At 37.7% G+C, this 9,867-nt stretch overlaps 1 protein-coding gene across 3 annotated transcripts in view; it reads right to left on the bottom strand.

The window, feature by feature from the left end:
• The window catches only part of plppr1 (phospholipid phosphatase related 1), a 55,005-nt gene that overhangs the window by 42,437 nt on the left and 2,701 nt on the right, over positions 1–9,867 (bottom strand). The window contains exons 1-2 of one of the 3 annotated variants that reach the window (XM_041970767.1): positions 9,235–9,245; positions 260–261 (exon numbers count right to left, since the gene is read on the bottom strand). The exons of the other annotated variants lie outside the window; for them this stretch is intronic. The gene's annotated coding sequence lies outside the window, so the exon portion shown is untranslated. Of the gene's footprint in view, positions 1–259; positions 262–9,234; positions 9,246–9,867 lie in introns of those variants that run through there. 3 annotated transcript variants of the gene reach the window in all.

Here is a 9,867-nt window from a genome sequence, read left to right as displayed (position 1 = left end):
ATTAAAAAAAAAAAGATTTATCAATTTGAATTAATTCAAATTTAATAAATCCAATATCAATTCATAAATCTTGGAGATTGATTTTTTTATACGTCCTCTTTTCCGGTGACCTGACCCTACTCTCACCTGACTTACTAAGAGTCTGCAAGATCTTAGCATGTACACACAACTGGTTTCCTGTTTCGCCTCCATCCAAAATCAGCTTCTCTTACTAAGATATTGACAAATTCAGGCGTTTTCATTCACCAGTGTGGATTACCGCTTAAATTAGCAGCTTATGCTAAGACTGCGGGCGCCGCCAGGCTCAACAACGGGAAGTGATGTTACCACGCATACGTACTTCAAAATAAATCGAATATGGTCATTTTAAGTCATTTCCCTCTGGAACAGGCTTACACTTCATCCTCTTATCAAAATTAAACAGTCCGATGCTATTTATCTGCTCCGGTGTTACGCCAATAGCATTATGGTCGTCATGGGAACGCGCACAGCTGAACAAGCTGAATCTACCGTCGTAGGAATTTCTGAGTCATATTACAGCCTAAAATTGATCCAATATTCTCTGTTGGTTTTATATACATCAACACTTTATCTGAGATCTGAACTTTAAGAATATTTAGAGCAACTCCACTGATGAAACGGTTTCATCAGGACATTTAAAACATTTTCATTTTTTTGTCCTGAGTGGTTTTTTTTTTTGGTTTTTTTTTTATTTGTCTTTTTTCATCACAGCATTTCTGGCCGCGAATTTGGGGAAAAAACTGTGTTGTTATGGTATTTCAGAAATGCATGTAGCTGCGTCCGATCAGATTAATACAATTATCTGATTACTCCCAGAAAACTGATTCTGATTGTCACGTAAATGGACTCTGTTTTATAAAAATAGTTATCTAAGAATCTATTTCATATTCATTAGGAATAAAAAAAAATAGGTGGTGTTTTGCAATTAGCTGTAAATGAATCAATATCGAATCAAATTTAATCGAAATCTATCGAATCAGTTTGCTGTGAATCGAATCGATTCAGGAAATTTGTGACAATACCCAGCACTAGTTAAGGGTGTGAGTGAGATGGGAAATATGAAGGCATTATGTTGTATGTATAACGAAAGGAAAAATAATTGTAGAAAATAATATTGTGATATTTTTGCAACACATAGAAAGACATATGTTTGTTTTGTGCCTTTTTTAAAATCAGTAGGTTATTTTGCACACATAAAAAAGCTAACTCTTTAACCATAAGATCTACCTTTAGAATCTGTTCTCGCTGGTTTTGTGCATTGAATGGTAGAAATTTACACATCAAAAACCCTGATTGACAGCCAGAAGGGTGGAAAAAAGACTGTATAGAAGAAGCTTGAGGGAGAGGGAATAACTCCATTTTTCTCTAACACTCAATGCCAGCTGCTCCCTGTCTTCTCTGCCACTGAATAGAAAACAGTAGCAACAGCTACTTGGTTAAATTAGCTGCCCCCTAATTTGGAGCACTCCTGTAATTTAATCTGAACAGCAATGTAATGGGGAAGTGTTTTCTCTGTACCATACTTCCTGCATGGAGGAACAAGGTGACAGACTCTGCAGGAAGGAGCAAAGATTTGCTCAACATGTGACATTTGGCTGCAAGTTTCTTTCTTAAAAAATAAAAACTTTCTAAATTTTTCAACAAAGATATGTTACAATGGAGGAGACAGCTACATAGGAGTCGTGCTGTTTTTATTTCTTTTCTAGATTGTTAAATAAGTACAAACTAGGGAAGTGAATGGGGGGGGAGTGACAGAGGTGACCTGCAAATGTATCCAATTAACAGGCCCACATACAACACAATCAAAAGTTTGAAAACCTCTGACCTACACATTGAATTTGTGCAAATAAGGAACAGCCAAAGAGAAACTATGCAACACTACTATAACATATAATAGCTTTCCACAAATGCAATGAATGCAAGTATGAAAATGATGGGATTTGTGGGCACACACAGTTTTAGCAAAAGGATTTATCCTTTTTTTTTTCTACCACAACCTTTAAAACAATGGACTTTATCAGGATTTAATGTTAAAATAATCTACAAAGAAGTCAAAATTACTGAAATTAAATTGAAATTAAGCTTGTCTAATAGAAAAATCTTGAAAATCTAAAAAAGGGAACAAAAACACAAAAGATTATACATGCATACATATTCATCTTTCTAAAGTCAGTAGTAGCCATTACAGTTGTAGATCTCTCAGGTTATGATTCTTTGAGCTTGGCAGGTCTGTCCACTGGGATGTTTACATACAAAAAAAAGAAAGAAAGGAAGAAAAATGCTCCAGTTCTTTCAAGTTGGATGGGTTCTACTGGTATACAGCAATATTCAAGTTATGCCAGAAATTACCAGTCAGATTGAACTCAAGGCTTTGACCATGCATTTCCAAAACATTTAAACATTCTCCATTCATGAGTTGTTTTAGCAGTATGCTTATTTGTCATTGTCCCAGCTCGAATGTGAACCTCCATCCCAGTCTCAAATCTCTGGAGGATCAAAACAAGTTTTTTTCCTGCATTTTGCACCATCCATCTTCCCTTGCCTAGTAGTGATGCAGACCTCGGGGCCTTTTGAAACTGGTGTACACTTAGATAGCAAACAGTGGGTCTTATTTAACCCATTTTATGACTTCTTAAGTTAACTGGTAGCACCAGATCTTATTTTTGGGATTCATAACAACTGGAGTGAATACACATGTATGAAGTGGCAGCACAGATATAACTGGACAAAGTTGCACAAATTTGACTCCCTATGATGACTTTACTTCATTTCTTTGCCTTTGAGACCACTGTTAACCTAGGAAAACATCCTGTGATACAATTTTGCCCACTTTTTCTTTAGTTTGGCTTTGCTCGAAAACTCCTTGTATTTAGGCAAATAAATAAATTAAGGAAGTCAAGGTACTTGGTAGCCTTGCAAACATAAAGACACTGCTGACACTGCTATCTGGATGAAAGTGTGGTGAGATGTGTTTTAGGCTAATTATGTTCCTTGTCAGTTTAATGAGTTTGTTTTACAAGAAAACACAGTCACCTGTGGTGCAGTAAAAGTAAACTGCATGACTTTTCAATATATTCGCTACCAGAAAGTTCTAAAAATCAGGGCTTTCTAGAAATTATCAGCTTGTGATGTGCAGAAAATTACTGCCTATTTGATGCTCAAAGTGTAGTGACATTTTAAATTTGTACAAGCCTATTCAAAGGTACTTAAAAAACATGCAGCTTTTTTCTCCTTTCTTTTTGTGCTGTTCTGAGGGCAACCGTGCAGGGGTAATGGATTGAAATAAAAATGTCAATGTGAAAGTTTGACTGTGGACTTCACTGGAGGCTTGGTGACAGATGACTCAAATAAAAAAAAATAAGCAGACTGCACTCGGTGTCAAAGAGTTTGCACCACATTCATTTATTTCGCTTACACCAGAGCAGCCTGACAGCTCTGAGAAGTCACAGCGCTGAACAACTAGACAGGGTCACACTACCACAATCTTAATATGATTTCACATTGTGTGGTGCCTCAGGTTATCCTATTTTTTAAAGATGTTTCAAAACAACTAAGCAGCAGTTTTGTTCTAGTTCTAAGCCAGTTAACTACAGTTAGATGAGAGGTGATCGGATCATCTTCCCAAAGGCAAGCTGATCACACGAGCAGCCCGAAGACCTTGTCAGGATTCATCAGTGTCTCTTCCACCCAGCCACTCAGCTGTGATGACTTTGTTTAGATGTGACTGCTCTCCAACCTGAGACAGCCGGAGCTGGCTGTGAAATATTGAGCCCAGAAATATCTAATCTGAATGACCATCTCCTCGTCTCCAGCTAAGTTGTTCTGCCGGATTGTGCTGAGCATGAATTACCTGTCATAATGGCAGAGTTCAAGATAGAGCTGGAAGTCAGGCATAGGAAAATGAATTATCATCCCGTTATCACTGCTGGGCATGCTGTTGGTGTAGCTTTTTCTTTTCCTGCACTTGAAGAAGATAGCCACAACACTTATTGAACTCTGACAAATGCCAAAATGTTTAAGCAGCACTGACAATCTGGATACCAATCACAACAAAAAAGTACATTTTTGAGCTAAAAGATCCAGAATGAAGTGTGCTTAAATAACCAACTTCACACCAAGTTGAACATCTTTAAGTATGCCAGTTCACATCAGGTATGAAACTGTGTCTCCACATGCATTTTCAGTAACAACTTGTGATCGAATCTCACTGAATCTTAAAGAAAAAAGGCCTCACAGAAAACCTGATGCTTCCATGATGGTATATTAGCTCAGGACACAGCTGATGTTCAAATGCTGAAAGAATGTGCCCATATCTACACAGAGCACCTCTGAATGTGGTCTGAGCATCAGATCTTAATGTAAAAAACATCCTTGGTGTGTGAACATGAACATGTGAAAGACTAAGTGTAGCAAGAGCTAAATGTCCAAAGCCCTCTAACAGTTCAAGAGAGGTAGCATTTACAAAAGGTTAAATTCCTGCTGAACACCAATTTCCCATGATCCCATGCAGTCGTTGCACAGCTTCAATATTTTAAGATTCCACTAAATTGATTGAGAGTCATTCAGATTATTTATTTGAAAAAAAAAATGATTTCAGTAGGTCTGACAAGGCCTGAACAGTTTTGAAAAAGAATCTAATTGGGATTTATTCTGAGAAATATTGCAATTTGGTTTGCTGTTTATAAAGAAATAAAGTATATTTATAACATGAGATGGAGGACCACGTGGGATGACGTCAAAATATGAATGGCTCTATATTTTACAACCAGGATGCAAAGTTGTGATATGAACAGCTTCACCTACCAACTGCAAGATGCAACATGTAGTCAAAATAATGATGCTTAAAGGTTATGTTTCCTCTAGAACATCTTCAGTCTTTGTCCTTGTATTAAATCTAAACAGTTTTGTGTTATTTACACCACGGTACATCATTTCTCACAACATGCTTCCTGTGTTCAGATCTACTTCAAGGTGCGCTCGCAGCAGACAGAGAACAACCGTCTGAAAATATGTTGCTTCAGCCACCTGATTAGACTAATATGTGGTTTTTTTTTTTACTCTAAAAGATGGAAACACTCTTGCTATACTGAGAATTGCATGTCCATCACTGAATCCACCGTCATTGTAGTCATTTCTGAACTGTACTACAGCTTAAAATGGATCCAATATTCTGCGTGGGTTTTATTAACGTCAACACGTTATCTGTGATCTGAAAAGTGCTGCGTGAATAATTTCCTGAATGGATTAGATTCACAACAGTGTGATTCAAGTCGATTTAGATTAAATCTGATTCCATAAGATGCTGACTCATTTACAGATATTTATGTAACAACACTATATTTTTTAATATTAAAGCCTTTCCCAGATAATTATCTCTTAGAAAACACTGAGATCGTTGTCTACATTTACAGGTACCATTCCGTTAGCGGCTTTATTTCAGAGTGCATGCGTGGTGATGTCACTTCCTGTTATTAGTTTTTTGTTGAATATGGCAGACCCACAGCCTTAGCATTAGCTGCTAGTTGAGGTAATAAGCTGTTAAATAGTTTACAAGTGAATGTAATCCAATGGTGAATGAAAACTCCAGATTTGGCATTATCTTGGCGAGAGAAGCTGATTTTGGGCGTATCCTGTAGATACCTTGTCACAGTTGTGAACATAATCCACCAAAAACCTTTTATCCTCTTTATTTAAAAAGTTTCTGATAGTTTTCCAGCCTTACATTTAGATTTTTTATCATTAGGTGTTTAGAAACAAAGTTATTATAAGTGCTATTTTGAAAATCTGAATTTGTCATTATCTCGGCTAGAGAAACAGATGTTGGACGGAAGTTACACATGCAAATAAATTCAAATTCAGATTAGTCTCTAAATATGAATATGTGAGATCAAAATAATGACAACAAAGGAGGAAACTGAAATTCTTCCAATAGCTTGGCTCATTGGGTTATCTGATGACAACAGCTGTCTGCTGTTATCTGTCAGACTAATCTTTCTAGAAAAGAAAGAAAAAGACCGTTTAAATTTACATCAACTAATTATTATTCTCAGTACAACTTGTTTGCATGTTGCTTTTCAATAGAGTCATTATGGAGGAAAAGGTTAATAGATCAACAGGATATATAGATGTCATGTTGCTTTGCCTCTTACCTCTCATTTGCTGACTACACAACAGCATGCAGACACAGAAAGAGATGTCCTATGGCTAACACTCTTGCCAACAGAGCATCTTTGCTGCTATAAATAGTTTTCAATCTTCCCTTGTAGCTTTCTTCAAAGTATTCCCTGTGAAACTGTTTTTTCATGAATTACTTTGTTCACAAAGCCTCTATATTTTACAACTTTTGCCAAAGTCTAAACATCAACCAAAAACACAGCCTTCCATTTTCTGGTCGTTTTAGAGAACAACAGTCACAAACCTAAAAAAAGAAGACATGCAAATATATGTGAGCTAACATAAAACGACAGCCATCGTTACAATCCAATGCCCCAACCCCCTCTGAGACCTGAGTATCATGCAGGACATGGGCTACAGAGGGTTAGACGAAACAGGGCAGGAGCATGACAAACAGAAAGAGACAGAAAAGACACAATATAGGAAACAGAGAGGATGAAAGGCAGATAAAGTGAAGTGGAAAACATGCTTGAGTAGGTGTTTCATTTGGGGAAACAAGAACTTGTGCAATATCTTCTGGGAAGTACGGCTTTTCTTTTTAAATGTCTTCTCTCATTTCTTTTTTACCTCCAAGGTTTAAATTACACTAAATCTAATACAGAAAGATAAACCATTTTCTTTACGTCACAAAGATGCTCATAGTGCAAATTTATTTAATGGAGTGTAATAAAAATCCATTACTTAGAAAATGTCTACAGTTTGTCTTCCAAGTCAATTTTAACTTCATTTTGCCTCAATGTGACACCAACGAAGGGATTTATGTAACAGGTCTGCAGAGCAAGGGCCCAGTTTCCAAGCCAAACAGAGTTCTGGGACAGATTCAGATAAAAGCGATCGGTAGAATTTACTCCATTCAAAAGTACTAGAAAAAGAAAGAAAATGACTTCAAAGAGATGCAAAAGCACAACTAATGAAAGATCGCCGAGGAAGACAAAATATCTACAAATACCAAGAAAAGGAAAACCAAAGAAAAATTATATGACCAAAAAATAATGAGAAAAAAAACGCACATGACAAACTGACTGGTTATGCCACATTAAACCAGAGATGCTGAATAACCACAACAAGGAGGGGTGGGTGGTCTCTTATAGGCCTGCGCCCAGGGGCCCACTGTCTAGTCTGTCAATGGTCATAACTCAGACTCCTCATGCTTCAATTTAATTCGGTCTCATTTATCTGTCACAAGATTTACTTCTTTTTTTTTTACTGTTCTTTTCTTAAGCTTAGTCAAAATTAAAAGCACAGATTAAGTTGGGGCAGTGAATTACAGCAGGGTGGCGGCTGCTCCATTACAATCCAACAAGTGTCCTTAGTAAACAATGTTTCAAGTCATTTGCATGTGAGTTCATGTAAATGTCTTAGCTGGGAAACTGCATGTCTTCCCAAGACTTCACTCCATATTTTAAATGCTCAGTGATGCAGTGCAAGATTTTCTCACGATGCCTTGTAACATCTCCAGATTTCAGTCTATATTTAGATCAAACAGACTCTTGATCTCTGAGTGTTCGCTATTTCAGAACCATCACAACACCGTTCACCGTCTCCCTGACCCAGCTAGAGATAAAGAAAACTTTCCCTGCTCTCACATTCTCACCGTATTGTGTTATTGTAGCTTGTCGTCATACTTGCATCAGTTAATTTGCAGCTGCAGAAAAAACAACTAAAAATCAGGAACAAAAAAAATGTCCTGTGAATCAGTTTTGGTTATGCAACATGTAAAGACAGAAAGCTGGAGCTGCTTTTATCTTTTTCTGCCACCCACAAGAACAAAAGTTTGCTAATTAGTGAAGCTTTCCCTACAAAACATACTGTACACCCAGCTATAAAGAATGTAATCACATATTGCAGAGAATTGCTTTTTTAGGTTTTTTGGTGTTTTTGCTGACCACTTCACAAACCTCTTATTATTCAGCAAAAATCCAAATATCTAAGAAAAGAAATGCATTTGCATATTACCATAATCAGGCTCTTGGGTTGGTAGTTCAGCCTCAGATACATCTGATTCCTTGCTACTCAAGTTAGCATGCATGTGGTGAATGACAATGTACAACATGTGCTGGGTAGAATGTACAGAGTGACACATGCAGTAACAGCACAGCTGCTAAATTACACACTCATAAGTCAATTACTGAAAAGTTTGTTGCTATAACTTAAGAAAATAAAATGTTTGTAAACAATTTTGGTTAACTTATATGCACCAGTTATATCTATTTAGACGAAGCCAACCCAGCAAAACAGCTTTTCTGTGCATAGCATGAAGTCAGTCCTAACTACTCAGTAATTAAGGGTATTTATCAACTATCTTTGATCAGCACTGATAGAAGCACAACACTCGGGTGCACACACTGTTTCAGTTAGGGTGCTGCTCTCTGGTCTGCAAAAATGGGCACAGAACACTTTTTCTGTGGGTTTACCAACTATGGCATCTCACACAGGGGTTCTGCAACTGACAGCAAGAATCTGCAGACGAAAAGAAACAATGATGTTCAAATTCACCTGTCTGCACAACAGCTGGCAGCTCATGTGTGAGTCCGTCAAAAATAATAAAAAAAAAAATGGTTTATCTTTGAAACCATTGACCATCAAACTTTGTGGTGCAGAACAGCCAGCATTATACAGCATCATCTGTTTATGGTGTCAAAAGCCCCGTTTTCCACCAAGACATCCACAGGACAGTTCGGGGTGATTTGATACAGTAAACCCTGAACTTAGTTGTGTTTCCACAGCCAACCGTTCCTGGTACCTTGTAGGTGGGGGTGTAACAAAAAACCCACCGTAAATTTAAACATGCCGCTTGTCCCACTTTGTTTTTATTGCAGTCACATGGGAAGTGACGATCTTTTTTTACCAATCAATGGTAAAAATTGGGCTAGAGCTTGCTTAAAGGCTTTCACACAGAAACAAAGTGATACTTTCACAAAATAATCCCAGGGTGCATTCACATTTGAAAAAAAATGCTTAAACATGTTACTTTGAAGTATAATGGGCTCGACACACAGGAGACGACGCTGCACCTTCTCCATTCATTTTCAGTGGAACCTGCGTGATGACACGAAAATCGCTACCCCCCTCCAGCCAAGCAATAGGCGACACTCGTGCATGTGAAATGTTGTGCTCGTTTACGTAGACGTGCACACGGGGCTTGCGACGCGACACAAGAAAATAGAAAAATGTTCCATTTTTGTCGCTGTTGCATGGCACTACAACCAATCAGTGAGGGGCTTCATGGACTTACCAATGATCTGAGAGAAGGCTAGACAGTCTGCAAACACTTTCAACACGGAGCAACAGATCATTTTAGCTGTGTCCGACTTTCCCACACTTTACGATGCTTCACACAAAGATTATAGAGATGTAAATAAAAGGCAGCCGTGGTGAATTTGTCCGAACATAGGTTCTTAATTTATTTGGATCAGCCTTGAGGTCCGCCATCAAATAATGATATTCACCATGCTATGTCATTGTTTAAAGTAGGCCAATCTATAAACTTGCTCTAACTTACAATATAAATTTTTCTAATTATCTCTGCATAGTTTCACCCTTAAATCAAGTAGATCCATGTTTTCATCACACTGAAATATTTTCCCTTTTGGGCACTTGTATGTACCAGGCTTCTCACATAGAAAGTGGGTGGGGGTGGGGGGGCGGGGGGTGGCACTCAGTCTCCAGAGT

Source organism: Melanotaenia boesemani, chromosome 19, assembly GCF_017639745.1.
Source record: "Melanotaenia boesemani isolate fMelBoe1 chromosome 19, fMelBoe1.pri, whole genome shotgun sequence".
Classification (NCBI taxonomy): domain Eukaryota; kingdom Metazoa; phylum Chordata; class Actinopteri; order Atheriniformes; family Melanotaeniidae; genus Melanotaenia; species Melanotaenia boesemani.
The sequence above is the reverse complement of the archived record's forward strand: the minus strand, read 5'-3'. Positions and strand labels throughout refer to the sequence as shown.